Source organism: Struthio camelus, chromosome 3, assembly GCF_040807025.1.
Source record: "Struthio camelus isolate bStrCam1 chromosome 3, bStrCam1.hap1, whole genome shotgun sequence".
In the NCBI taxonomy this organism is placed as follows: Eukaryota; Metazoa; Chordata; class Aves; order Struthioniformes; family Struthionidae; genus Struthio; species Struthio camelus.
The window spans coordinates 96,703,775-96,728,539 of NC_090944.1; positions in this window are offsets into that span (position 1 = coordinate 96,703,775).

Genomic DNA, 24,765 nt, shown 5'->3' on the forward strand with positions numbered 1-24,765 from the left:
TCGGGTGCAGAAAGGCCGTTTAGCAGGGAAGCACTTGCTCAGGGAGAGAAGCGAGTTTGTGCCTGGGCGGCGCACGCTGCTTTGCCTTGGTTCGGATCTAGTTCTCGCTGCAGGTACATGGCGCTGGGCGTAGCCGGGCTGTGCCCCAAGCCAGCCTCTCGAGCACGCTTCTGTAGTCGGGGGACTACAGAAACCCCTGGCTGTTCCTGCTGCTGCAAGCTTCCTTCCTTTGCAGGCCTTCTGCAGCGCAGGAGCTGGGGGTGCCGCCTGGCGGGACAAGCCGGCAGGCGGATCGCTGCGTGGCCAGGCTGCCTTACCTGGACTGGCTGGGGCAGGGTCCCCTGCTCTCCACAAAGGGTAGCCAGAGGCTGGCCAAAGAGAGGCGTCCCGAGGCCAGAGTCCGGCTGCCCGGGGCCGTCCCCGTTGGCCGAGGCTCGTCTCCGAGCAAACGGCCATGGCAGGAACCTCTTCCTTGTCTTAGTCCCATCTGCTGCAAGCAAGAGGAAAGCAGAAGTGGAGAGGGAGCGCAGGAGCTGCAGCTTTTCAGCTGCTGTCGAGCGCTGGGTGAGGAGGCAGCTCCTCAGCTTCCCTTTGCAACTCACCAGTGGAGTGGCCAAGTCCCTCTTCAGCAGCCGATGGGGCCAAGACGGGGCTCTGCTTGGTGCCGGCCTGCAAGAAAGAAAGGCAGGCGTTCAGGTTACGGAGGCGCCCGGCAGCAGCCAGGGCCGCCAGCCAGGTGCTTCAGCCCCGCAGAAAAGCGCGAGCGGCTGCAGGGAAAACCCGAGGTCGTGGGACGCCGGCGGAGGAGATGCTTGCGTGCGGGAACGGCCTGGCCTCTCTGCCCGACGTGGGTGCTTGGGGCCGGCCGCCTTCCCTCCCGAAACTCGCATGCCTCCCGGCAGCCCGCAGCCAGGGCCGCGGGACAGGGAGCCCCTGCTCACCTCCGCCGAAACCAAGGCCTCGACGGTCCGGGCGGTCAGCGACCCCGACTAGGCAAGAGAGCAAAGAGGCAGCGTGAGCAGGCGGTGGCGCGGGCTCTTGCCCGCAGCCCCGTGGCGCTCGGGGCGCAGCGCAGCCCCCCGGGACACTTACGGCGCCCTGGAAGCCGACGGCCGTGACGAGGAGCCGAAGGGAGGCGAGTCGGGTGACGCGGGTCTCCGGGGCTCCTGGGCTCGGCCTGGGCACAGGGCAGGGGCAAAGGCCGAGCTCCGTCACAGCCAGCCCCTCTGCTGGCTGCCCGGGCCCCGGCCCCGCGCGCCCGCGCCACCCTGGCGCAGGAGCCCTTCCCGCGGCGCTGGCTGGCAGCACCGCTCGGCAGCGGCCGCGGCCCCGGCCATGCGGCCTCCGCGCCTCTTGCGTGGGCAAACGGGCAGCGGCAGCTCGCGGTGCCCCTGCCCGCCGGCAAGGAGCCGCCGGGCCAGCTGCAGGCCGCTGCTCTTGCTTTGCGGGCACAAGGCGAAGGCCCTGCTGCCGCCGCTCTGCCCGGCAGCTGCCCCGCACAGGGGGGTCCCTTTCCCCCACCTCCCCGGCTGCTTTGCTGGGGGCAGCTGCCCCGGCACCTCTGCACCGCCCGCAGCCTTGCCGCCGCCGCAGGCGGGCTGAATTGCCCGCCAGGGCTCACCTGAGCATCGTGCTCAGCCACAGCTCCTTGGCCTCCCGCGACCTGCAGCCAAAAGGAGAAACAGCCTCAGAGCCCGCTCCTCCTGCTCCTCCTCCTGCTCCTCCTCCTCCTGCTCCTCCTCGGGAGAGGCCCAGGTGCCCGGACAGCTCTCGCCCGCTTGGCACTGCTGCACAGCGCCATGCACCCAAGCCCCCGGTCGGTGTCCCCCCGCAGTGTCCCTGGGGGGAGCAGAGGTGCAGGGGGGAGGTGGGGGCGGGGGCGAGGCTTGTGCACGCCTGGAGGTGCCTGTGACTGCGTCAGAAACCCCCGCAGGACCCCTACTGTCTCTCGCCCCAGCCGGAGCTGAGCCCCAGCAAGGCCAGAGAGGACTGCAGGCGAGCACGGTGCCCTGCACCCCCCACAGCCCTGCACGTGCCGCCAAGACTCACCGGAAAGTGACCACGCAGCCGTCGTTGGGCCAGACGAGGACGAGGGCATTGGTGCACTTCAGACCATGCCCGTCCTCTTCCTCCTCTTCGCGCCCGCCCGCCGCCTCGTCCTTCCCGCACAGCAGCCAGAGCTGGCCGAGAGGCACGCGGTGCTTGAGCAGGAAGGTGGAGCCGCACCTGCGGAGGGAGAGCAGGGAGCGGCGTGGAGGTTGTGTGGTGGGGCAGCGGCAGCAGTGGCCAGCAGGGCAGAGGCAGTGCCCGGGGGCAGAGGGTGGGGGCGGGGGAAGGACGGCTGGGGCTGCTCTCCTTACTTGAAGGTGGCGATGGCGAGGGTGTCGGGGAAGAGGAGGAGGTGCCTGTCCCTGGTGCGCCGGTGCCGGGTCACCTGGACACGGTCGCTGAGGAGGAGCTGGGGGCTCCTGCGCGACACGAAGGCGCCGAGCGGCGCCGGGGGCCGGGAGGCTCCCCTGGCCTCGAGCCCGGGGCTGGCACCAGGAGCCGCGCGGCCAGGGGCCTCGGGCCGTGCCTGCGTGCCGGCAGCGGGGCCGGCAGCGCCCCGGGCACCGCAGCAGTTCACCTGTCCCATGGCGCCGTGGCCGGGTCAGCAGCTGCGGTGCGTCCGTGCCCTGCGCCGGGCAGCGCCAGGCGCCGGTCAGGCCTGCGCAAAGCACGGAGCGGTGTCCGCGTGCCGAGTAGTGCCGCTGGGCTGGGAGCCTGCGTCTCCCTGCTGCCCCGCACCGGCACAGCACCGCACTGGGGCCGGGCGGGCGCCGGTGGCCGTGGCCACCCGGGTGCCACCACGACACATTGTGATGCACGACGGCACATTGTGATGCGCCGGCCGGGCCGTGGGGCAGGGCCGGGGCGTGGGCCGGGGGCTGCAGGTCTCCCTGGCGGAGGAGACGGGCTCGGTGCTGGAGCAGCTCCCGGTTTCAGCAGCTGGCTCTGTGTCCGTGAAAAGCCCCCATGCACAGGCGGCTTGCCCACCCGGCTGCAGCATGCCCTGTTGTTGCTGGGACAGGAGGACTCCCGCTTTGGAGGGGCCAAGCAAGGGCGCCTGTGCCCGCTAGAGAAGCAGGGCCCAGGCGGTGCCCCAAATCCCAACTTTCACACTTCCTCGGCCCTCTGTCGGTGGGGTGGTCCGCCCGAGACTGGAGACCTCCACGCCAGGTGCCAAAATGTGGCATCACCATGACAAGTGGGAATGTTGGCTCCAAGCACAGCCAGAGAAGACTTGAGGGCAGGATTCAGTTGCCCAGACACCAGGACCGGCATCTGTTTGAGATGCCTTGGGAAATCCCTTGCGGCGGGTGCCCTGGCATACCCAGAAGCCTGTAGGCCCGGGCTTTCAGGCACCTGAATCCCCCCTCACCTCATGTGCATCGCACCAGTCTGCCGAGAGTCTCAACAGCACTCCACAGGACATTAGGCAGGCTCATGGAAATGCTTGCATGCGGATCACAGCATCACAGAATGGCCAAGGCTGGAAGGGACCTCTGGAGATCATCTAGTGCAACCACCCTGCTCAAGCAGCGTCCTCTAGAGCACATTGCCCAGGATCGCGTCCAGGCGGGTTTTGACTCTCTCCGGGGCAGGAGACTCCACCACCTCTCTGGGCAACCTGTTCCAGGGCTCAGTCACCCTCACAGGAAAGAATTTTTTCACCCTCCCTTCACATACTTGTACGCACTGATGAGATCGCCTCTCAGTCTTCTCTTCTCCAGGCTAAACAGGCCCAGCTCTCCCCGCCTTTCTTCATAGCAGAGGTGTTCCAGAGTCTGAAACGGAAGTCGCCGTGCGTGCAGTCTGCACCAGAGCGCCAGTCCAAAGGCCTGTGGGCATGCCTGCAGGGGTGGTCTTTCTCTCAGCCGTCACTGATGCTTGGCTCCAGAGGGGAGGCGCCTCCAAAGTGCTTTTGCTGCACGGGGCTCTCCTCAACCAAGCGGCTGAGACGGGTGTGGCACACCAAGAGGTTGCACCTCGCTGGTGCGCGAGGGTGCAGGAGGAAGCGTCGCATGGGATAGGGCGCGAGAGGGAAGAGGGCTGCAGGAAAGCTGATTGATAGGCAAGGATCACCTCCTCCACGCCCCACGCGTGCCCAACCTGGGAGCCTTCCACGAGGGAAGGGCTGGCTGGACAGAGGAGGGGAGAGCAGTGGATGTTGTCTGCCTTGAGGTCAGTAAGGCTTTCCACGCTGCCTGCCCTCACATGCCCTCCGAGGCAAGCTGAGGAAGTAGGGGCGAGATGAGCAGGCAGTGAGGGGGACTGAGAAGTGGCTGGACGGCAGAGCTGCGAGGGTTGTGATGAGTGGCGCAAAGCCTAGGTGGAGGCCAGTAACACAAGGTGCAGGCCAAGGGTCAGTGCGGGCTCTGGTCCCGTTCCTCTTCTTCCTCAGTGGCCTGGGTGACGGGGCAGAAAGCACCCTCAGCAAGCTGGCTGCTAAACCAGGGGGGATGGAAAACAGGGAGGAGTGGCTGACGCACCAGAGGGCTGTGCTGCCGTTGAGAGGGCCTCTGATGGACTGGAGAGGCGGGCTAAGAGGAACCTCCTGAAGCTCAGCAAGGGGAAAGGCCAAGTGCTGCACCTAGGCAGAAAGAAGTCCATGCACCAGTACAGGCTAGAGGCCAACGTGCTGGAAAGCAGCTCTGGGGGAAAGCCCTGGGGGTCCTGGTGCACAAGTTGCCCGTGAGCCTGCACTGCACCCTTGTGGCCAAGGCGGCCAGCGGCCTGCTGGGCTGTGGTTAGGAGGAGCCTTGGCAGCAGGTGGAGGGAGGCGGTCCTGCACAGCTGGAGTGCTGTGGCTGGTGCTGGGCTGCCCCGGCCAAGAGAGATGTGGAGCTCCTGGAGTGAGTCCAGCGATGGGCTACGGAGATGCTGAAGGGCCTGCAGCATCTCTCCCAGGAGGACAGGCTGCGAGCTGAGGCTGTCTCTTGGCGGCCATGCGGGCCGCAAGGACAAAACGCTTGTGCTTTCTGGCAAAAGAGAGCTGGAAGCCAGGTGACGGCCGAGCTGCAGATTGCCAAGAGCGGCCGATGCCTCTTGCAACTGGCAGCGGGACCTTCTCCTTCAGCTTGCTTGGGAGGAGAGTGCCCCTGCTCACAGGGGCCGACGGAGGGGGCCTCTTCTCTAGCTGCAGCCTGCCAGGATGCTGCTTCTGCCAGTCGCGGCTCCGGTCAGGCCACGTCACCTCCTGCCCCTTTCCCCCGTGTCCTGGGAAGAGCTGCACCCGGGAAACATCCCGCCTGCCATGCCTGCGTGCTGCCTTGCTCGGAAGCCCCTGCTGGAGCAGCATCGGCTCCCTGCGGCTTCTCTCTGCCCCTGACTGCAAACTGCTGCCCTCTGGCGGTGTCCCTTGACTCCTGGACAGAGAGGCACTTCCCCCCAAAATCTCGCCTGCCGTCTCCGACAACGGCACTAGCAGGGCTACCGCTGCTCAGTCACTTGCCCTCCTGCTGCGTCCGTATGCCAGGGCATTCAAAGAGCCCTGCCGGACCCAGAGACGCGGGCACAAGTCCGTGGGCTATGTGCAGCGGCCGAGCGCTTGAAAGAGAGACAAGGAGCAGACTCAAGAGAGTCCTGCGCAAAAGTGCTTTGTTGCAGTGAAGGTGCACGGGCGTCAGTCAGAAGCCCCCCGGCTCCTGCCCCACGGCTCCCCTGGGCCCCCAGCGGGGAGTTAAGCGCTCCCCAAAGACAAGTTCCGACAGGCCAAAGCACACTGCACGTGCCGCCGGGGTTGCCGCTCTTACCGAGTGGCAAGGGTGCTGCCAAGGGGGGGTTTTCCCTTTTTCTTCCTTCCTTGAGTTCCTTCCCGTTTTTGTCTTTCCTTTTTTTAACCTAGTCTCTTCTTCCCCTCCTTTTCTTCCCCACACTTTTCTCTCTGCTTCCTCATCTGCTCCCGTCTAATCTACCCCATCTTATCGCTCCCTCTCTGATCTCCCTGTTTCTTTGCACCCCGGTTTTCTCCTCTGCTTTTCTCCCCATTCCCTTCTCCCCATTTTGCTCCTCTTTTCTCCCCTTTTCTCTCTCCCTCCCTTTTTTCTCCCCCTTTCCTTCTCCCTGCGGCTTCTCCTCCCCCTTTGTTCTCTCCGCCTTCTTCTCTTCCCTCTTTTTCCTCCCATTTTTCACCCCTTCCATTCTCTCCCTTCTTCCTCCCCGCCTTTTCTTCCCTCTTTCCTTTCCTCCCCCTTCCCCCCTTTTTCCTCCCCCATTCTCCTCCCTTCTTTTCCCTCCCCCTTTCCCTATCCCGCTTTCCCCCCGTTCTTCTCCCCCTTTATCTCCCTTTTTCCCCTTCGACTTTTTCCCCCCATTTTTCCTCACCCTCTTTTTTCTCCCTCTTTTTTCCCCCTTTTTGCTTCCCCCATTTTCTCGCCCCCTTTTCTCTCCCCTTCTTTTCGCCTGCTTCCTTTTCTCCCTGCTTTTCCCCTCCCCTTTTACTCCTCCTTTCTTCTCCCATGTCTCTCCCGCTTTTTTCCCCCTCCTTCTCCCTTCCCCTTTTCTCTCCCCTCTTTTCTTCTCTCCCCTTTTCCAAACCCTTTTTCTTCCCCCTTTCTTCTCCCCCTTTTTGCTCTCCCCCTTCCTTTCTCCCACTTTCCTACCTCCCCCCTTTCTTCTCCCTCCTTTTGCTTCCCTTTCCTTCCCCTTCTTTCCTCCCCCTTTATGCTCCCTTCTTTCACCCTGTACCCCTCTTCTTCTCCCCTTTTTTCTCTTTCCCCTTCTTCTCTCCCTCCTTTTCCTTCCCTCTTTCCTTATCTCCCTGTTTTCTCCCTCTTTTTGCTTGCACCCCTTTTTCTCCACCTTTTTTTCTCCTCACTCTTTTCTCCCCCAGGCTTTCTCCCACTTCTTTCTCTTTATTTGCTCTTCACCTCTTTTCTTACCCCTTTTTCTTCCCCCTTTATTTTCTCTACAGCTCCTTTCTCTCCATTTCTTCTCTTTCTCTTTCTCTTGCTTTCTCCTTCTCTTGCTCTTGCTCTTTCTCTTGCTCTTTCTCTTTCTCCTTCTCTTGCTCTTTCTCTTTCTCCTTCTCTTTCTCTCTCCTTCTTCTCCTTCTCCTCCTCCTTCTTCTTGACCTTCTTCTTGACTCTCTCCTTCTCCTTCTCCTTCTCCTTCTCCTTCTCCTTCTCCTTCTCCTTCTCCTGCTCTTTCTCGTGGTCCTTGTGGCCCGCCAGCAGGAAGCGGGAATGGCAGCAGGTCCCAGCAGCGTTATGCAGAGGCCCTGGGGAGCAGGACAGCAGCTCTCCGGGGAGCACCTGCCAGGCACTGCGGGTGCAGAGGCAGCTGAGACCGGGGCAGGCAAGGGGGCAGGCGGTTGCTCCAGGGCCTCCTTCGCCAAGCTCGGCTCTTGCTGCTCAACCCCAACATTGTCCGCAGCGCTGGCGTGTTCCTGGGGCCTTCTGCCTCCCGAGCGGTCGGGGAAGGACAGGGCTGGCTCCGAGCACCTCCTGGGCATCGTGCTGAGCTGCTTTTCCAGAGGAGGCAGTGGAGGGGCAGAGGCACACGTGCCATCTCTGGGGCTTCTCCCTCGGGGCTGCTGCAGCTCAGCGGTTGGGGGGCCGCAGGCAGCTTCCGCCTCGGGGCTGTGGTGGGCAGCAGCGTCCTGCTGAGCGGCCCCTGGGTGCGCTGTGGGGAGAAAGAGCCTGTTCGCTAGTTTTCCTGGCTTCTGAAGCGGGGCAAGGAGACTTTCCCGGTGGGAGCACGCAGCCCAGGCGCATGGCAAGCTGCAACCTGAGCGCCTCTAGAAGTGAGGAGCAGGTCAGGAGACACAAGCACCCCTGGGGGCCATGTCCTGCACGGGGAGAGCGCAGGTCCAGCGCATAGTGAGCAGTGCTGTGAAGAGCAGAGGTTTAACAACCGGGACGCCTTTTGTGGAGTGAGGATTGTCCTTCTGAACTGGCGGGAAGTGCTGCAGGAGCAGAGCACTGCCAGAAGGTCTTGCACCCTCTGCACCGCTCTGCACTGCCACAGACATCTTCCGCTCTCCAGCTAAAGCACTGGGACCAGCAGCCCTGGGTGGTGCCAATCCTCCGTGCCTCGTCCTACCTGCGGAGCTGCCCGTGTGCTCGGGTGCCTCCGCAGCCGAGGGGCTGCAAGGCAAGGCCACGTCGTCCCCAAAGATAGCTGTGCAGTTCTCGATGAGAAACTCCACCAGCACAGTCACCTGCACAGTGAAAAGCAGGGATGTCAGGGCAAGGGGCTGAGAACCTGCTCAGCAGTCTTTCCTGCTCCTCAGTGCCGTTTCTGTGCCAAAAGCTGTAGCTCTGGGGCTGCGGCTCCATTAAGAGATGTGCCTGTCGCGTTGCGCAGAGCTCAGCTGAGGGGCTGGCTGGTGAGTTCAGCATACCCTGTCGTAGATCTCTCTCTGCACTTCCAGCGGGAGCGTGCTGTCCGTGCCCGGGCTCAGCATGTTGGGCCCCACGCAGATGGCCAGGTTGCTGGCGCCCATCCTGCTGGTGCCTGCGTTCTGGCTGATGCGGTGGAGCACCGCGAGCAAGGGCTTGAGCAGCAGCACATTTGCCCTGGGCAGTTGGTCAGCCACCCTGAGCAAACACAAAGAAAAGGCGCCATGAATTCAGGGGGCAGCGGCTGCTGCCGCTTCTGGGAGCAAGGCTCAAGGCAACTGCCACAAGTGGCGCTTCCTCCCACGAGAGGAACGCCGGTGCTCTCTCTCGCCTTTCCACGTGTGCTGTCGAGAAAGGCCCGACAGCACGTGCTTAAGTACGAGACCTTGAATGAGAACATCTGGACTGGGAGGTGGGCGCTTCATCAGTAGATGGACAGTGGGAATAAAGGCGAGGTGGTCGGGAGACGTCGTGGGAGGCTTTGCAAAGGCCCGTGAAAGCCTGTGGCTGTGTTGTGTGGTATCGGCACGAGCAAGCGGGTAGAAGTGTCGGGCTCTTCCACAGACTGCCCGTTTCCAGAGAAGGCCCCAGCCTCTGCCACCCGCTCCAGAACGGTGGGACTGGCTACACACTTACTCCCTCAGGCCTTCAATCTTCTCCTCCCTGCTTGGCTTCTCCAGAGCCAGCATCCAGCTGTCGTAGAGGGCCGCCGAGAGGAGCGTGCAGGGGATATTTCGCAGGAAGTCCTGCAAGGCCGAGATACGGAGATGAGGCTTGGACACCACGCCTGAGGCCAGACGGAGCGTCCACGGGCACTTGGGCTCCCCAGGAGGCAGGCTGCTTGGAGCTACCCGCTCTCAAAGGAGCTCCTGGCCGCTGACAGAGCGAGCAGTGGGCTGCGCGAGGACTGCCCCGCTTGGGCACGCTCGTGGGAGTGCAAGAAGAGGCCCTAGTGCCTATGAGCCTCTAGTGCACCCAGAAACCTCAGCCTTCCTCCCTCAGGGGGCTGCTGGGGAGCAGGAGGAGGACGAGGAGGAGGAGGTGACTTTTCCCAGGGCAGGCAGGACATCGCGGGCACAAGCAGGAGAACGGGCAAGCAGATGGCAAACACAGAGGCCAAACTTTCCTCCGCCTGAAAGCTCGTCGTTTGGCTTCCCCGGGGTTTCAGCTTGGAGTGCCCCCTGGGCCCAGCTAGGCGCTCGAGTGGGCCCCTGCAGGTGGGCAACGTACTCTCCGCACTGCCAGTCGGCAGAAATTCACCTTCAAGATTCCTGCCAAGAGGTGCACGGGTTGGCTTGCCAAGTCAACGGCCCCTCCTTTGTTCAGCTCCTCCCTCAGGTCCCTGCGGGCCTTCTCACTGGCACCTTTCCGGAATATGCCCTCCGTGGCAGGCCCTTCCCTGTACAATATGGCCAGCAGCTCCTGCAGGAGAAAGCAGACGGGGCTGGCAGAAGAGCTCATCGGGTGCAGAAAGGCCGTTTAGCAGGGAAGCACTTGCTCAGGGAGAGAAGCGAGTTTGTGCCTGGGCGGCGCACGCTGCTTTGCCTTGGTTCGGATCTAGTTCTCGCTGCAGGTACATGGCGCTGGGCGTAGCCGGGCTGTGCCCCAAGCCAGCCTCTCGAGCACGCTTCTGTAGTCGGGGGACTACAGAAACCCCTGGCTGTTCCTGCTGCTGCAAGCTTCCTTCCTTTGCAGGCCTTCTGCAGCGCAGGAGCTGGGGGTGCCGCCTGGCGGGACAAGCCGGCAGGCGGATCGCTGCGTGGCCAGGCTGCCTTACCTGGACTGGCTGGGGCAGGGTCCCCTGCTCTCCACAAAGGGTAGCCAGAGGCTGGCCAAAGAGAGGCGTCCCGAGGCCAGAGTCCGGCTGCCCGGGGCCGTCCCCGTTGGCCGAGGCTCGTCTCCGAGCAAACGGCCATGGCAGGAACCTCTTCCTTGTCTTAGTCCCATCTGCTGCAAGCAAGAGGAAAGCAGAAGTGGAGAGGGAGCGCAGGAGCTGCAGCTTTTCAGCTGCTGTCGAGCGCTGGGTGAGGAGGCAGCTCCTCAGCTTCCCTTTGCAACTCACCAGTGGAGTGGCCAAGTCCCTCTTCAGCAGCCGATGGGGCCAAGACGGGGCTCTGCTTGGTGCCGGCCTGCAAGAAAGAAAGGCAGGCGTTCAGGTTACGGAGGCGCCCGGCAGCAGCCAGGGCCGCCAGCCAGGTGCTTCAGCCCCGCAGAAAAGCGCGAGCGGCTGCAGGGAAAACCCGAGGTCGTGGGACGCCGGCGGAGGAGATGCTTGCGTGCGGGAACGGCCTGGCCTCTCTGCCCGACGTGGGTGCTTGGGGCCGGCCGCCTTCCCTCCCGAAACTCGCATGCCTCCCGGCAGCCCGCAGCCAGGGCCGCGGGACAGGGAGCCCCTGCTCACCTCCGCCGAAACCAAGGCCTCGACGGTCCGGGCGGTCAGCGACCCCGACTAGGCAAGAGAGCAAAGAGGCAGCGTGAGCAGGCGGTGGCGCGGGCTCTTGCCCGCAGCCCCGTGGCGCTCGGGGCGCAGCGCAGCCCCCCGGGACACTTACGGCGCCCTGGAAGCCGACGGCCGTGACGAGGAGCCGAAGGGAGGCGAGTCGGGTGACGCGGGTCTCCGGGGCTCCTGGGCTCGGCCTGGGCACAGGGCAGGGGCAAAGGCCGAGCTCCGTCACAGCCAGCCCCTCTGCTGGCTGCCCGGGCCCCGGCCCCGCGCGCCCGCGCCACCCTGGCGCAGGAGCCCTTCCCGCGGCGCTGGCTGGCAGCACCGCTCGGCAGCGGCCGCGGCCCCGGCCATGCGGCCTCCGCGCCTCTTGCGTGGGCAAACGGGCAGCGGCAGCTCGCGGTGCCCCTGCCCGCCGGCAAGGAGCCGCCGGGCCAGCTGCAGGCCGCTGCTCTTGCTTTGCGGGCACAAGGCGAAGGCCCTGCTGCCGCCGCTCTGCCCGGCAGCTGCCCCGCACAGGGGGGTCCCTTTCCCCCACCTCCCCGGCTGCTTTGCTGGGGGCAGCTGCCCCGGCACCTCTGCACCGCCCGCAGCCTTGCCGCCGCCGCAGGCGGGCTGAATTGCCCGCCAGGGCTCACCTGAGCATCGTGCTCAGCCACAGCTCCTTGGCCTCCCGCGACCTGCAGCCAAAAGGAGAAACAGCCTCAGAGCCCGCTCCTCCTGCTCCTCCTCCTGCTCCTCCTCCTCCTGCTCCTCCTCGGGAGAGGCCCAGGTGCCCGGACAGCTCTCGCCCGCTTGGCACTGCTGCACAGCGCCATGCACCCAAGCCCCCGGTCGGTGTCCCCCCGCAGTGTCCCTGGGGGGAGCAGAGGTGCAGGGGGGAGGTGGGGGCGGGGGCGAGGCTTGTGCACGCCTGGAGGTGCCTGTGACTGCGTCAGAAACCCCCGCAGGACCCCTACTGTCTCTCGCCCCAGCCGGAGCTGAGCCCCAGCAAGGCCAGAGAGGACTGCAGGCGAGCACGGTGCCCTGCACCCCCCACAGCCCTGCACGTGCCGCCAAGACTCACCGGAAAGTGACCACGCAGCCGTCGTTGGGCCAGACGAGGACGAGGGCATTGGTGCATTTCAGGCCATGCCCGTCCTCTTCCTCCTCTTCGCGCCCGCCCGCCGCCTCGTCCTTCCCGCACAGCAGCCAGAGCTGGCCGAGAGGCACGCGGTGCTTGAGCAGGAAGGTGGAGCCGCACCTGCGGAGGGAGAGCAGGGAGCGGCGTGGAGGTTGTGTGGTGGGGCAGCGGCAGCAGTGGCCAGCAGGGCAGAGGCAGTGCCCGGGGGCAGAGGGTGGGGGCGGGGGAAGGACGGCTGGGGCTGCTCTCCTTACTTGAAGGTGGCGATGGCGAGGGTGTCGGGGAAGAGGAGGAGGTGCCTGTCCCTGGTGCGCCGGTGCCGGGTCACCTGGACACGGTCGCTGAGGAGGAGCTGGGGGCTCCTGCGCGACACGAAGGCGCCGAGCGGCGCCGGGGGCCGGGAGGCTCCCCTGGCCTCGAGCCCGGGGCTGGCACCAGGAGCCGCGCGGCCAGGGGCCTCGGGCCGTGCCTGCGTGCCGGCAGCGGGGCCGGCAGCGCCCCGGGCACCGCAGCAGTTCACCTGTCCCATGGCGCCGTGGCCGGGTCAGCAGCTGCGGTGCGTCCGTGCCCTGCGCCGGGCAGCGCCAGGCGCCGGTCAGGCCTGCGCAAAGCACGGAGCGGTGTCCGCGTGCCGAGTAGTGCCGCTGGGCTGGGAGCCTGCGTCTCCCTGCTGCCCCGCACCGGCACAGCACCGCACTGGGGCCGGGCGGGCGCCGGTGGCCGTGGCCACCCGGGTGCCACCACGACACATTGTGATGCACGACGGCACATTGTGATGCGCCGGCCGGGCCGTGGGGCAGGGCCGGGGCGTGGGCCGGGGGCTGCAGGTCTCCCTGGCGGAGGAGACGGGCTCGGTGCTGGAGCAGCTCCCGGTTTCAGCAGCTGGCTCTGTGTCCGTGAAAAGCCCCCATGCACAGGCGGCTTGCCCACCCGGCTGCAGCATGCCCTGTTGTTGCTGGGACAGGAGGACTCCCGCTTTGGAGGGGCCAAGCAAGGGCGCCTGTGCCCGCTAGAGAAGCAGGGCCCAGGCGGTGCCCCAAATCCCAACTTTCACACTTCCTCGGCCCTCTGTCGGTGGGGTGGTCCGCCCGAGACTGGAGACCTCCACGCCAGGTGCCAAAATGTGGCATCACCATGACAAGTGGGAATGTTGGCTCCAAGCACAGCCAGAGAAGACTTGAGGGCAGGATTCAGTTGCCCAGACACCAGGACCGGCATCTGTTTGAGATGCCTTGGGAAATCCCTTGCGGCGGGTGCCCTGGCATACCCAGAAGCCTGTAGGCCCGGGCTTTCAGGCACCTGAATCCCCCCTCACCTCATGTGCATCGCACCAGTCTGCCGAGAGTCTCAACAGCACTCCACAGGACATTAGGCAGGCTCATGGAAATGCTTGCATGCGGATCACAGCATCACAGAATGGCCAAGGCTGGAAGGGACCTCTGGAGATCATCTAGTGCAACCGCCCTGCTCAAGCAGCGTCCTCTAGAGCACATTGCCCAGGATCGCGTCCAGGCGGGTTTTGACTCTCTCCGGGGCAGGAGACTCCACCACCTCTCTGGGCAACCTGTTCCAGGGCTCAGTCACCCTCACAGGAAAGAATTTTTTCACCCTCCCTTCACATACTTGTACGCACTGATGAGATCGCCTCTCAGTCTTCTCTTCTCCAGGCTAAACAGGCCCAGCTCTCCCCGCCTTTCTTCATAGCAGAGGTGTTCCAGAGTCTGAAACGGAAGTCGCCGTGCGTGCAGTCTGCACCAGAGCGCCAGTCCAAAGGCCTGTGGGCATGCCTGCAGGGGTGGTCTTTCTCTCAGCCGTCACTGATGCTTGGCTCCAGAGGGGAGGTGCCTCCAAAGTGCTTTTGCTGCACGGGGCTCTCCTCAACCAAGCGGCTGAGACGGGTGTGGCACACCAAGAGGTTGCACCTCGCTGGTGCGCGAGGGTGCAGGAGGAAGCGTCGCATGGGATAGGGCGCGAGAGGGAAGAGGGCTGCAGGAAAGCTGATTGATAGGCAAGGATCACCTCCTCCACGCCCCACGCGTGCCCAACCTGGGAGCCTTCCACGAGGGAAGGGCTGGCTGGACAGAGGAGGGGAGAGCAGTGGATGTTGTCTGCCTTGAGGTCAGTAAGGCTTTCCACGCTGCCTGCCCTCACATGCCCTCCGAGGCAAGCTGAGGAAGTAGGGGCGAGATGAGCAGGCAGTGAGGGGGACTGAGAAGTAGCTGAACGGCAGAGCTGCGAGGGTTGTGATGAGTGGCGCAAAGCCTAGGTGGAGGCCAGTAACACAAGGTGCAGGCCAAGGGTCAGTGCGGGCTCTGGTCCCGTTCCTCTTCTTCCTCAGTGGCCTGGGTGACGGGGCAGAAAGCACCCTCAGCAAGCTGGCTGCTAAACCAGGGGGGATGGAAAACAGGGAGGAGTGGCTGACGCACCAGAGGGCTGTGCTGCCGTTGAGAGGGCCTCTGATGGACTGGAGAGGCGGGCTAAGAGGAACCTCCTGAAGCTCAGCAAGGGGAAAGGCCAAGTGCTGCACCTAGGCAGAAAGAAGTCCATGCACCAGTACAGGCTAGAGGCCAACGTGCTGGAAAGCAGCTCTGGGGGAAAGCCCTGGGGGTCCTGGTGCACAAGTTGCCCGTGAGCCTGCACTGCACCCTTGTGGCCAAGGCGGCCAGCGGCCTGCTGGGCTGTGGTTAGGAGGAGCCTTGGCAGCAGGTGGAGGGAGGCGGTCCTGCACAGCTGGAGTGCTGTGGCTGGTGCTGGGCTGCCCCGGCCAAGAGAGATGTGGAGCTCCTGGAGTGAGTCCAGCGATGGGCTACGGAGATGCTGAAGGGCCTGCAGCATCTCTCCCAGGAGGACAGGCTGCGAGCTGAGGCTGTCTCTTGGCGGCCATGCGGGCCGCAAGGACAAAACGCTTGTGCTTTCTGGCAAAAGAGCTGGAAGCCAGGTGACGGCCGAGCTGCAGATTGCCAAGAGCGGCCGATGCCTCTTGCAACTGGCAGCGGGACCTTCTCCTTCAGCTTGCTTGGGAGGAGAGTGCCCCTGCTCACAGGGGCCGACGGAGGGGGCCTCTTCTCTAGCTGCAGCCTGCCAGGATGCTGCTTCTGCCAGTCGCGGCTCCGGTCAGGCCACGTCACCTCCTGCCCCTTTCCCCCGTGTCCTGGGAAGAGCTGCACCCGGGAAACATCCCGCCTGCCATGCCTGCGTGCTGCCTTGCTCGGAAGCCCCTGCTGGAGCAGCATCGGCTCCCTGCGGCTTCTCTCTGCCCCTGACTGCAAACTGCTGCCCTCTGGCGGTGTCCCTTGACTCCTGGACAGAGAGGCACTTCCCCCCAAAATCTCGCCTGCCGTCTCCGACAACGGCACTAGCAGGGCTACCGCTGCTCAGTCACTTGCCCTCCTGCTGCGTCCGTATGCCAGGGCATTCAAAGAGCCCTGCCGGACCCAGAGACGCGGGCACAAGTCCGTGGGCTATGTGCAGCGGCCGAGCGCTTGAAAGAGAGACAAGGAGCAGACTCAAGAGAGTCCTGCGCAAAAGTGCTTTGTTGCAGTGAAGGTGCACGGGCGTCAGTCAGAAGCCCCCCGGCTCCTGCCCCACGGCTCCCCTGGGCCCCCAGCGGGGAGTTAAGCGCTCCCCAAAGACAAGTTCCGACAGGCCAAAGCACACTGCACGTGCCGCCGGGGTTGCCGCTCTTACCGAGTGGCAAGGGTGCTGCCAAGGGGGGGTTTTCCCTTTTTCTTCCTTCCTTGAGTTCCTTCCCGTTTTTGTCTTTCCTTTTTTTAACCTAGTCTCTTCTTCCCCTCCTTTTCTTCCCCACACTTTTCTCTCTGCTTCCTCATCTGCTCCCGTCTAATCTACCCCATCTTATCGCTCCCTCTCTGATCTCCCTGTTTCTTTGCACCCCGGTTTTCTCCTCTGCTTTTCTCCCCATTCCCTTCTCCCCATTTTGCTCCTCTTTTCTCCCCTTTTCTCTCTCCCTCCCTTTTTTCTCCCCCTTTCCTTCTCCCTGCGGCTTCTCCTCCCCCTTTGTTCTCTCCGCCTTCTTCTCTTCCCTCTTTTTCCTCCCATTTTTCACCCCTTCCATTCTCTCCCTTCTTCCTCCCCGCCTTTTCTTCCCTCTTTCCTTTCCTCCCCCTTCCCCCCTTTTTCCTCCCCCATTCTCCTCCCTTCTTTTCCCTCCCCCTTTCCCTATCCCGCTTTCCCCCCGTTCTTCTCCCCCTTTATCTCCCTTTTTCCCCTTCGACTTTTTCCCCCCATTTTTCCTCACCCTCTTTTTTCTCCCTCTTTTTTCCCCCTTTTTGCTTCCCCCATTTTCTCGCCCCCTTTTCTCTCCCCTTCTTTTCGCCTGCTTCCTTTTCTCCCTGCTTTTCCCCTCCCCTTTTACTCCTCCTTTCTTCTCCCATGTCTCTCCCGCTTTTTTCCCCCTCCTTCTCCCTTCCCCTTTTCTCTCCCCTCTTTTCTTCTCTCCCCTTTTCCAAACCCTTTTTCTTCCCCCTTTCTTCTCCCCCTTTTTGCTCTCCCCCTTCCTTTCTCCCACTTTCCTACCTCCCCCCTTTCTTCTCCCTCCTTTTGCTTCCCTTTCCTTCCCCTTCTTTCCTCCCCCTTTATGCTCCCTTCTTTCACCCTGTACCCCTCTTCTTCTCCCCTTTTTTCTCTTTCCCCTTCTTCTCTCCCTCCTTTTCCTTCCCTCTTTCCTTATCTCCCTGTTTTCTCCCTCTTTTTGCTTGCACCCCTTTTTCTCCACCTTTTTTTCTCCTCACTCTTTTCTCCCCCAGGCTTTCTCCCACTTCTTTCTCTTTATTTGCTCTTCACCTCTTTTCTTACCCCTTTTTCTTCCCCCTTTATTTTCTCTACAGCTCCTTTCTCTCCATTTCTTCTCTTTCTCTTTCTCTTGCTTTCTCCTTCTCTTGCTCTTGCTCTTTCTCTTGCTCTTTCTCTTTCTCCTTCTCTTGCTCTTTCTCTTTCTCCTTCTCTTTCTCTCTCCTTCTTCTCCTTCTCCTCCTCCTTCTTCTTGACCTTCTTCTTGACTCTCTCCTTCTCCTTCTCCTTCTCCTTCTCCTTCTCCTTCTCCTTCTCCTTCTCCTGCTCTTTCTCGTGGTCCTTGTGGCCCGCCAGCAGGAAGCGGGAATGGCAGCAGGTCCCAGCAGCGTTATGCAGAGGCCCTGGGGAGCAGGACAGCAGCTCTCCGGGGAGCACCTGCCAGGCACTGCGGGTGCAGAGGCAGCTGAGACCGGGGCAGGCAAGGGGGCAGGCGGTTGCTCCAGGGCCTCCTTCGCCAAGCTCGGCTCTTGCTGCTCAACCCCAACATTGTCCGCAGCGCTGGCGTGTTCCTGGGGCCTTCTGCCTCCCGAGCGGTCGGGGAAGGACAGGGCTGGCTCCGAGCACCTCCTGGGCATCGTGCTGAGCTGCTTTTCCAGAGGAGGCAGTGGAGGGGCAGAGGCACACGTGCCATCTCTGGGGCTTCTCCCTCGGGGCTGCTGCAGCTCAGCGGTTGGGGGGCCGCAGGCAGCTTCCGCCTCGGGGCTGTGGTGGGCAGCAGCGTCCTGCTGAGCGGCCCCTGGGTGCGCTGTGGGGAGAAAGAGCCTGTTCGCTAGTTTTCCTGGCTTCTGAAGCGGGGCAAGGAGACTTTCCCGGTGGGAGCACGCAGCCCAGGCGCATGGCAAGCTGCAACCTGAGCGCCTCTAGAAGTGAGGAGCAGGTCAGGAGACACAAGCACCCCTGGGGGCCATGTCCTGCACGGGGAGAGCGCAGGTCCAGCGCATAGTGAGCAGTGCTGTGAAGAGCAGAGGTTTAACAACCGGGACGCCTTTTGTGGAGTGAGGATTGTCCTTCTGAACTGGCGGGAAGTGCTGCAGGAGCAGAGCACTGCCAGAAGGTCTTGCACCCTCTGCACCGCTCTGCACTGCCACAGACATCTTCCGCTCTCCAGCTAAAGCACTGGGACCAGCAGCCCTGGGTGGTGCCAATCCTCCGTGCCTCGTCCTACCTGCGGAGCTGCCCGTGTGCTCGGGTGCCTCCGCAGCCGAGGGGCTGCAAGGCAAGGCCACGTCGTCCCCAAAGATAGCTGTGCAGTTCTCGATGAGAAACTCCACCAGCACAGTCACCTGCACAGTGAAAAGCAGGGATGTCAGGGCAAGGGGCTGAGAACCTGCTCAGCAGTCTTTCCTGCTCCTCAGTGCCGTTTCTGTGCCAAAAGCTGTAGCTCTGGGGCTGCGGCTCCATTAAGAGATGTGCCTGTCGCGTTGCGCAGAGCTCAGCTGAGGGGCTGGCTGGTGAGTTCAGCATACCCTGTCGTAGATCTCTCTCTGCACTTCCAGCGGGAGCGTGCTGTCCGTGCCCGGGCTCAGCATGTTGGGCCCCACGCAGATGGCCAGGTTGCTGGCGCCCATCCTGCTGGTGCCTGCGTTCTGGCTGATGCGGTGGAGCACCGCGAGCAAGGGCTTGAGCAGCAGCACATTTGCCCTGGGCAGTTGGTCAGCCACCCTGAGCAAACACAAAGAAAAGGCGCCATGAATTCAGGGGGCAGCGGCTGCTGCCGCTTCTGGGAGCAAGGCTCAAGGCAACTGCCACAAGTGGCGCTTCCTCCCACGAGAGGAACGCCGGTGCTCTCTCTCGCCTTTCCACGTGTGCTGTCGAGAAAGGCCCGACAGCACGTGCTTAAGTACGAGACCTTGAATGAGAACATCTGGACTGGGAGGTGGGCGCTTCATCAGTAGATGGACAGTGGGAATAAAGGCGAGGTGGTCGGGAGACGTCGTGGGAGGCTTTGCAAAGGCCCGTGAAAGCCTGTGGCTGTGTTGTGTGGTATCGGCACGAGCAAGCGGGTAGAAGTGTCGGGCTCTTCCACAGACTGCCCGTTTCCAGAGAAGGCCCCAGCCTCTGCCACCCGCTCCAGAACGGTGGGACTGGCTACACACTTACTCCCTCAGGCCTTCAATCTTCTCCTCCCTGCTTGGCTTCTCCAGAGCCAGCATCCAGCTGTCGTAGAGGGCCGCCGAGAGGAGCGTGCAGGGGATATTTCGCAGGAAGTCCTGCAAGGCCGAGATACGGAGATGAGGCTTGGACACCACGCCTGAGGCCAGACGGAGCGTCCACGGGCACTTGGGCTCCCCAGGAGGCAGGCTGCTTGGAGCTACCCGCTCTCAAAGGAGCTCCTGGCCGCTGACAGAGCGAGCAGTGGGCTGCGCGAGGACTGCCCCGCTTGGGCACGCTCGTGGGAGTGCAAGAAGAGGCCCTAGTGCCTATGAGCCTCTAGTGCACCCAGAAACCTCAGCCTTCCTCCCTCAGGGGGCTGCTGGGGAGCAGGAGGAGGACGAGGAGGAGGAGGTGACTTTTCCCAGGGCAGGCAGGACATCGCGGGCACAAGCAGGAGAACGGGCAAGCAGATGGCAAACACAGAGGCCAAACTTTCCTCCGCCTGAAAGCTCGTTGTTTGGCTTCCCCGGGGTTTCAGCTTGGAGTGCCCCCTGGGCCCAGCTAGGCGCTCGAGTGGGCCCCTGCAGGTGGGCAACGTACTCTCCGCACTGCCAGTCGGCAGAAATTCACCTTCAAGATTCCTGCCAAGAGGTGCACGGGTTGGCTTGCCAAGTCAACGGCCCCTCCTTTGTTCAGCTCCTCCCTCAGGTCCCTGCGGGCCTTCTCACTGGCACCTTTCCGGAATATGCCCTCCGTGGCAGGCCCTTCCCTGTACAATATGGCCAGCAGCTCCTGCAGGAGAAAGCAGACGGGGCTGGCAGAAGAGCTCATCGGGTGCAGAAAGGCCGTTTAGCAGGGAAGCACTTGCTCAGGGAGAGAAGCGAGTTTGTGCCTGGGCGGCGCACGCTGCTTTGCCTTGGTTCGGATCTAGTTCTCGCTGCAGGTACATGGCGCTGGGCGTAGCCGGGCTGTGCCCCAAGCCAGCCTCTCGAGCACGCTTCTGTAGTCGGGGGACTACAGAAACCCCTGGCTGTTCCTGCTGCTGCAAGCTTCCTTCCTTTGCAGGCCTTCTGCAGCGCAGGAGCTGGGGGTGCCGCCTGGCGGGACAAGCCGGCAGGCGGATCGCTGCGTGGCCAGGCTGCCTTACCTGGACTGGCTGGGGCAGGGTCCCCTGCTCTCCACAAAGGGTAGCCAGAGGCTGGCCAAAGAGAGGCGTCCCGAGGCCAGAGTCCGGCTGCCCGGGGCCGTCCCCGTTGGCCGAGGCTCGTCTCCGAGCAAACGGCCATGGCAGGAACCTCTTCCTTGTCTTAGTCCCATCTGCTGCAAGCAAGAGGAAAGCAGAAGTGGAGAGGGAGCGCAGGAGCTGCAGCTTTTCAGCTGCTGTCGAGCGCTGGGTGAGGAGGCAGCTCCTCAGCTTCCCTTTGCAACTCACCAGTGGAGTGGCCAAGTCCCTCTTCAGCAGCCGATGGGGCCAAGACGGGGCTCTGCTTGGTGCCGGCCTGCAAGAAAGAAAGGCAGGCGTTCAGGTTACGGAGGCGCCCGGCAGCAGCCAGGGCCGCCAGCCAGGTGCTTCAGCCCCGCAGAAAAGCGCGAGCGGCTGCAGGGAAAACCCGAGGTCGTGGGACGCCGGCGGAGGAGATGCTTGCGTGCGGGAACGGCCTGGCCTCTCTGCCCGACGTGGGTGCTTGGGGCCGGCCGCCTTCCCTCCCGAAACTCGCATGCCTCCCGGCAGCCCGCAGCCAGGGCCGCGGGACAGGGAGCCCCTGCTCACCTCCGCCGAAACCAAGGCCTCGACGGTCCGGGCGGTCAGCGACCCCGACTAGGCAAGAGAGCAAAGAGGCAGCGTGAGCAGGCGGTGGCGCGGGCTCTTGCCCGCAGCCCCGTGGCGCTCGGGGCGCAGCGCAGCCCCCCGGGACACTTACGGCGCCCTGGAAGCCGACGGCCGTGACGAGGAGCCGAAGGGAGGCGAGTCGGGTGACGCGGGTCTCCGGGGCTCCTGGGCTCGGCCTGGGCACAGGGCAGGGGCAAAGGCCGAGCTCCGTCACAGCCAGCCCCTCTGCTGGCTGCCCGGGCCCCGGCCCCGCGCGCCCGCGCCACCCTGGCGCAGGAGCCCTTCCCGCGGCGCTGGCTGGCAGCACCGCTCGGCAGCGGCCGCGGCCCCGGCCATGCGGCCTCCGCGCCTCTTGCGTGGGCAAACGGGCAGCGGCAGCTCGCGGTGCCCCTGCCCGCCGGCAAGGAGCCGCCGGGCCAGCTGCAGGCCGCTGCTCTTGCTTTGCGGGCACAAGGCGAAGGCCCTGCTGCCGCCGCTCTGCCCGGCAGCTGCCCCGCACAGGGGGGTCCCTTTCCCCCACCTCCCCGGCTGCTTTGCTGGGGGCAGCTGCCCCGGCACCTCTGCACCGCCCGCAGCCTTGCCGCCGCCGCAGGCGGGCTGAATTGCCCGCCAGGGCTCACCTGAGCATCGTGCTCAGCCACAGCTCCTTGGCCTCCCGCGACCTGCAGCCAAAAGGAGAAACAGCCTCAGAGCCCGCTCCTCCTGCTCCTCCTCCTGCTCCTCCTCCTCCTGCTCCTCCTCGGGAGAGGCCCAGGTGCCCGGACAGCTCTCGCCCGCTTGGCACTGCTGCACAGCGCCATGCACCCAAGCCCCCGGTCGGTGTCCCCCCGCAGTGTCCCTGGGGGGAGCAGAGGTGCAGGGGGGAGGTGGGGGCGGGGGCGAGGCTTGTGCACGCCTGGAGGTGCCTGTGACTGCGTCAGAAACCCCCGCAGGACCCCTACTGTCTCTCGCCCCAGCCGGAGCTGAGCCCCAGCAAGGCCAGAGAGGACTGCAGGCGAGCACGGTGCCCTGCGCCCCCCACAGCCCTGCACGTGCCGCCAAGACTCACCGGAAAGTGACCACGCAGCCGTCGTTGGGCCAGACGAGGACGAGGGCATTGGTGCACTTCAGGCCATGCCCGTCCTCTTCCTCCTCTTCGCGCCCGCCCGCCGCCTCGTCCTTCCCGCACAGCAGCCAGAGCTGGCCGAGAGGCACGCGGTGCTTGAGCAGGAAGGTGGAGCCGCACCTGCGGAGGGAGAGCAGGGAGCGGCGTGGAGGTTGTGTGGTGGGGCAGCGGCAGCAGTGGCCAGCAGGGCAGAGGCAGTGCCCGGGGGCAGAGGGTGGGGGCGGGGGAAGGACGGCTGGGGCTGCTCTCCTTACTTGAAGGTGGCGATGGCCAGGGTGTCGGGGAAGAGGAGGAGGTGCCTGTCCCTGGTGCGCCGGTGCCGGGTCACCTGGACACGGTCGCTGAGGAGGAGCTGGGGGCTCCTGCGCGACACGAAGGCGCCGAGCGGCGCCGGGGGCCGGGAGGCTCCCCTGGCCTCGAGCCCGGGGCTGGCACCAGGAGCCGCGCGGCCAGGGGCCTCGGGCCGTGCCTGCGTGCCGGCAGCGGGGCCGGCAGCGCCCCGGGCACCGCAGCAGTTCACCTGTCCCATGGCGCCGTGGCCGGGTCAGCAGCTGCGGTGCGTCCGTGCCCTGCGCCGGGCAGCGCCAGGCGCCGGTCAGGCCTGCGCAAAGCACGGAGCGGTGTCCGCGTGCCGAGTAGTGCCGCTGGGCTGGGAGCCTGCGTCTCCCTGCTGCCCCGCACCGGCACAGCACCGCACTGGGGCCGGGCGGGCGCCGGTGGCCGTGGCCACCCGGGTGCCACCACGACACATTGTGATGCACGACGGCACATTGTGATGCGCCGGCCGGGCCGTGGGGCAGGGCCGGGGCGTGGGCCGGGGGCTGCAGGTCTCCCTGGCGGAGGAGACGGGCTCGGTGCTGGAGCAGCTCCCGGTTTCAGCAGCTGGCTCTGTGTCCGTGAAAAGCCCCCATGCACAGGCGGCTTGCCCACCCGGCTGCAGCATGCCCTGTTGTTGCTGGGACAGGAGGACTCCCGCTTTGGAGGGGCCAAGCAAGGGCGCCTGTGCCCGCTAGAGAAGCAGGGCCCAGGCGGTGCCCCAAATCCCAACTTTCACACTTCCTCGGCCCTCTGTCGGTGGGGTGGTCCGCCCGAGACTGGAGACCTCCACGCCAGGTGCCAAAATGTGGCATCACCATGACAAGTGGGAATGTTGGCTCCAAGCACAGCCAGAGAAGACTTGAGGGCAGGATTCAGTTGCCCAGACACCAGGACCGGCATCTGTTTGAGATGCCTTGGGAAATCCCTTGCGGCGGGTGCCCTGGCATACCCAGAAGCCTGTAGGCCCGGGCTTTCAGGCACCTGAATCCCCCCTCACCTCATGTGCATCGCACCAGTCTGCCGAGAGTCTCAACAGCACTCCACAGGACATTAGGCAGGCTCATGGAAATGCTTGCATGCGGATCACAGCATCACAGAATGGCCAAGGCTGGAAGGGACCTCTGGAGATCATCTAGTGCAACCACCCTGCTCAAGCAGCGTCCTCTAGAGCACATTGCCCAGGATCGCGTCCAGGCGGGTTTTGACTCTCTCCGGGGCAGGAGACTCCACCACCTCTCTGGGCAACCTGTTCCAGGGCTCAGTCACCCTCACAGGAAAGAATTTTTTCACCCTCCCTTCACATACTTGTACGCACTGATGAGATCGCCTCTCAGTCTTCTCTTCTCCAGGCTAAACAGGCCCAGCTCTCCCCGCCTTTCTTCATAGCAGAGGTGTTCCAGAGTCTGAAACGGAAGTCGCCGTGCGTGCAGTCTGCACCAGAGCGCCAGTCCAAAGGCCTGTGGGCATGCCTGCAGGGGTGGTCTTTCTCTCAGCCGTCACTGATGCTTGGCTCCAGAGGGGAGGTGCCTCCAAAGTGCTTTTGCTGCACGGGGCTCTCCTCAACCAAGCGGCTGAGACAGGTGTGGCACACCAAGAGGTTGCACCTCGCTGGTGCGCGAGGGTGCAGGAGGAAGCGTCGCATGGGATAGGGCGCGAGAGGGAAGAGGGCTGCAGGAAAGCTGATTGATAGGCAAGGATCACCTCCTCCACGCCCCACGCGTGCCCAACCTGGGAGCCTTCCACGAGGGAAGGGCTGGCTGGACAGAGGAGGGGAGAGCAGTGGATGTTGTCTGCCTTGAGGTCAGTAAGGCTTTCCACGCTGCCTGCCCTCACATGCCCTCCGAGGCAAGCTGAGGAAGTAGGGGCGAGATGAGCAGGCAGTGAGGGGGACTGAGAAGTGGCTGGACGGCAGAGCTGCGAGGGTTGTGATGAGTGGCGCAAAGCCTAGGTGGAGGCCAGTAACACAAGGTGCAGGCCAAGGGTCAATGCGGGCTCTGGTCCCGTTCCTCTTCTTCCTCAGTGGCCTGGGTGACGGGGCAGAAAGCACCCTCAGCAAGCTGGCTGCTAAACCAGGGGGGATGGAAAACAGGGGGGAGTGGCTGACGCACCAGAGGGCTGTGCTGCCGTTGAGAGGGCCTCTGATGGACTGGAGAGGCGGGCTAAGAGGAACCTCCTGAAGCTCAGCAAGGGGAAAGGCCAAGTGCTGCACCTAGGCAGAAAGAAGTCCATGCACCAGTACAGGCTAGAGGCCAACGTGCTGGAAAGCAGCTCTGGGGGAAAGCCCTGGGGGTCCTGGTGCACAAGTTGCCCGTGAGCCTGCACTGCACCCTTGTGGCCAAGGCGGCCAGCGGCCTGCTGGGCTGTGGTTAGGAGGAGCCTTGGCAGCAGGTGGAGGGAGGCGGTCCTGCACAGCTGGAGTGCTGTGGCTGGTGCTGGGCTGCCCCGGCCAAGAGAGATGTGGAGCTCCTGGAGTGAGTCCAGCGATGGGCTACGGAGATGCTGAAGGGCCTGCAGCATCTCTCCCAGGAGGACAGGCTGCGAGCTGAGACTGTCTCTTGGCGGCCATGCGGGCCACAAGGACAAAACGCTTGTGCTTTCTGGCAAAAGAGCTGGAAGCCAGGTGACGGCCGAGCTGCAGATTGCCAAGAGCGGCCG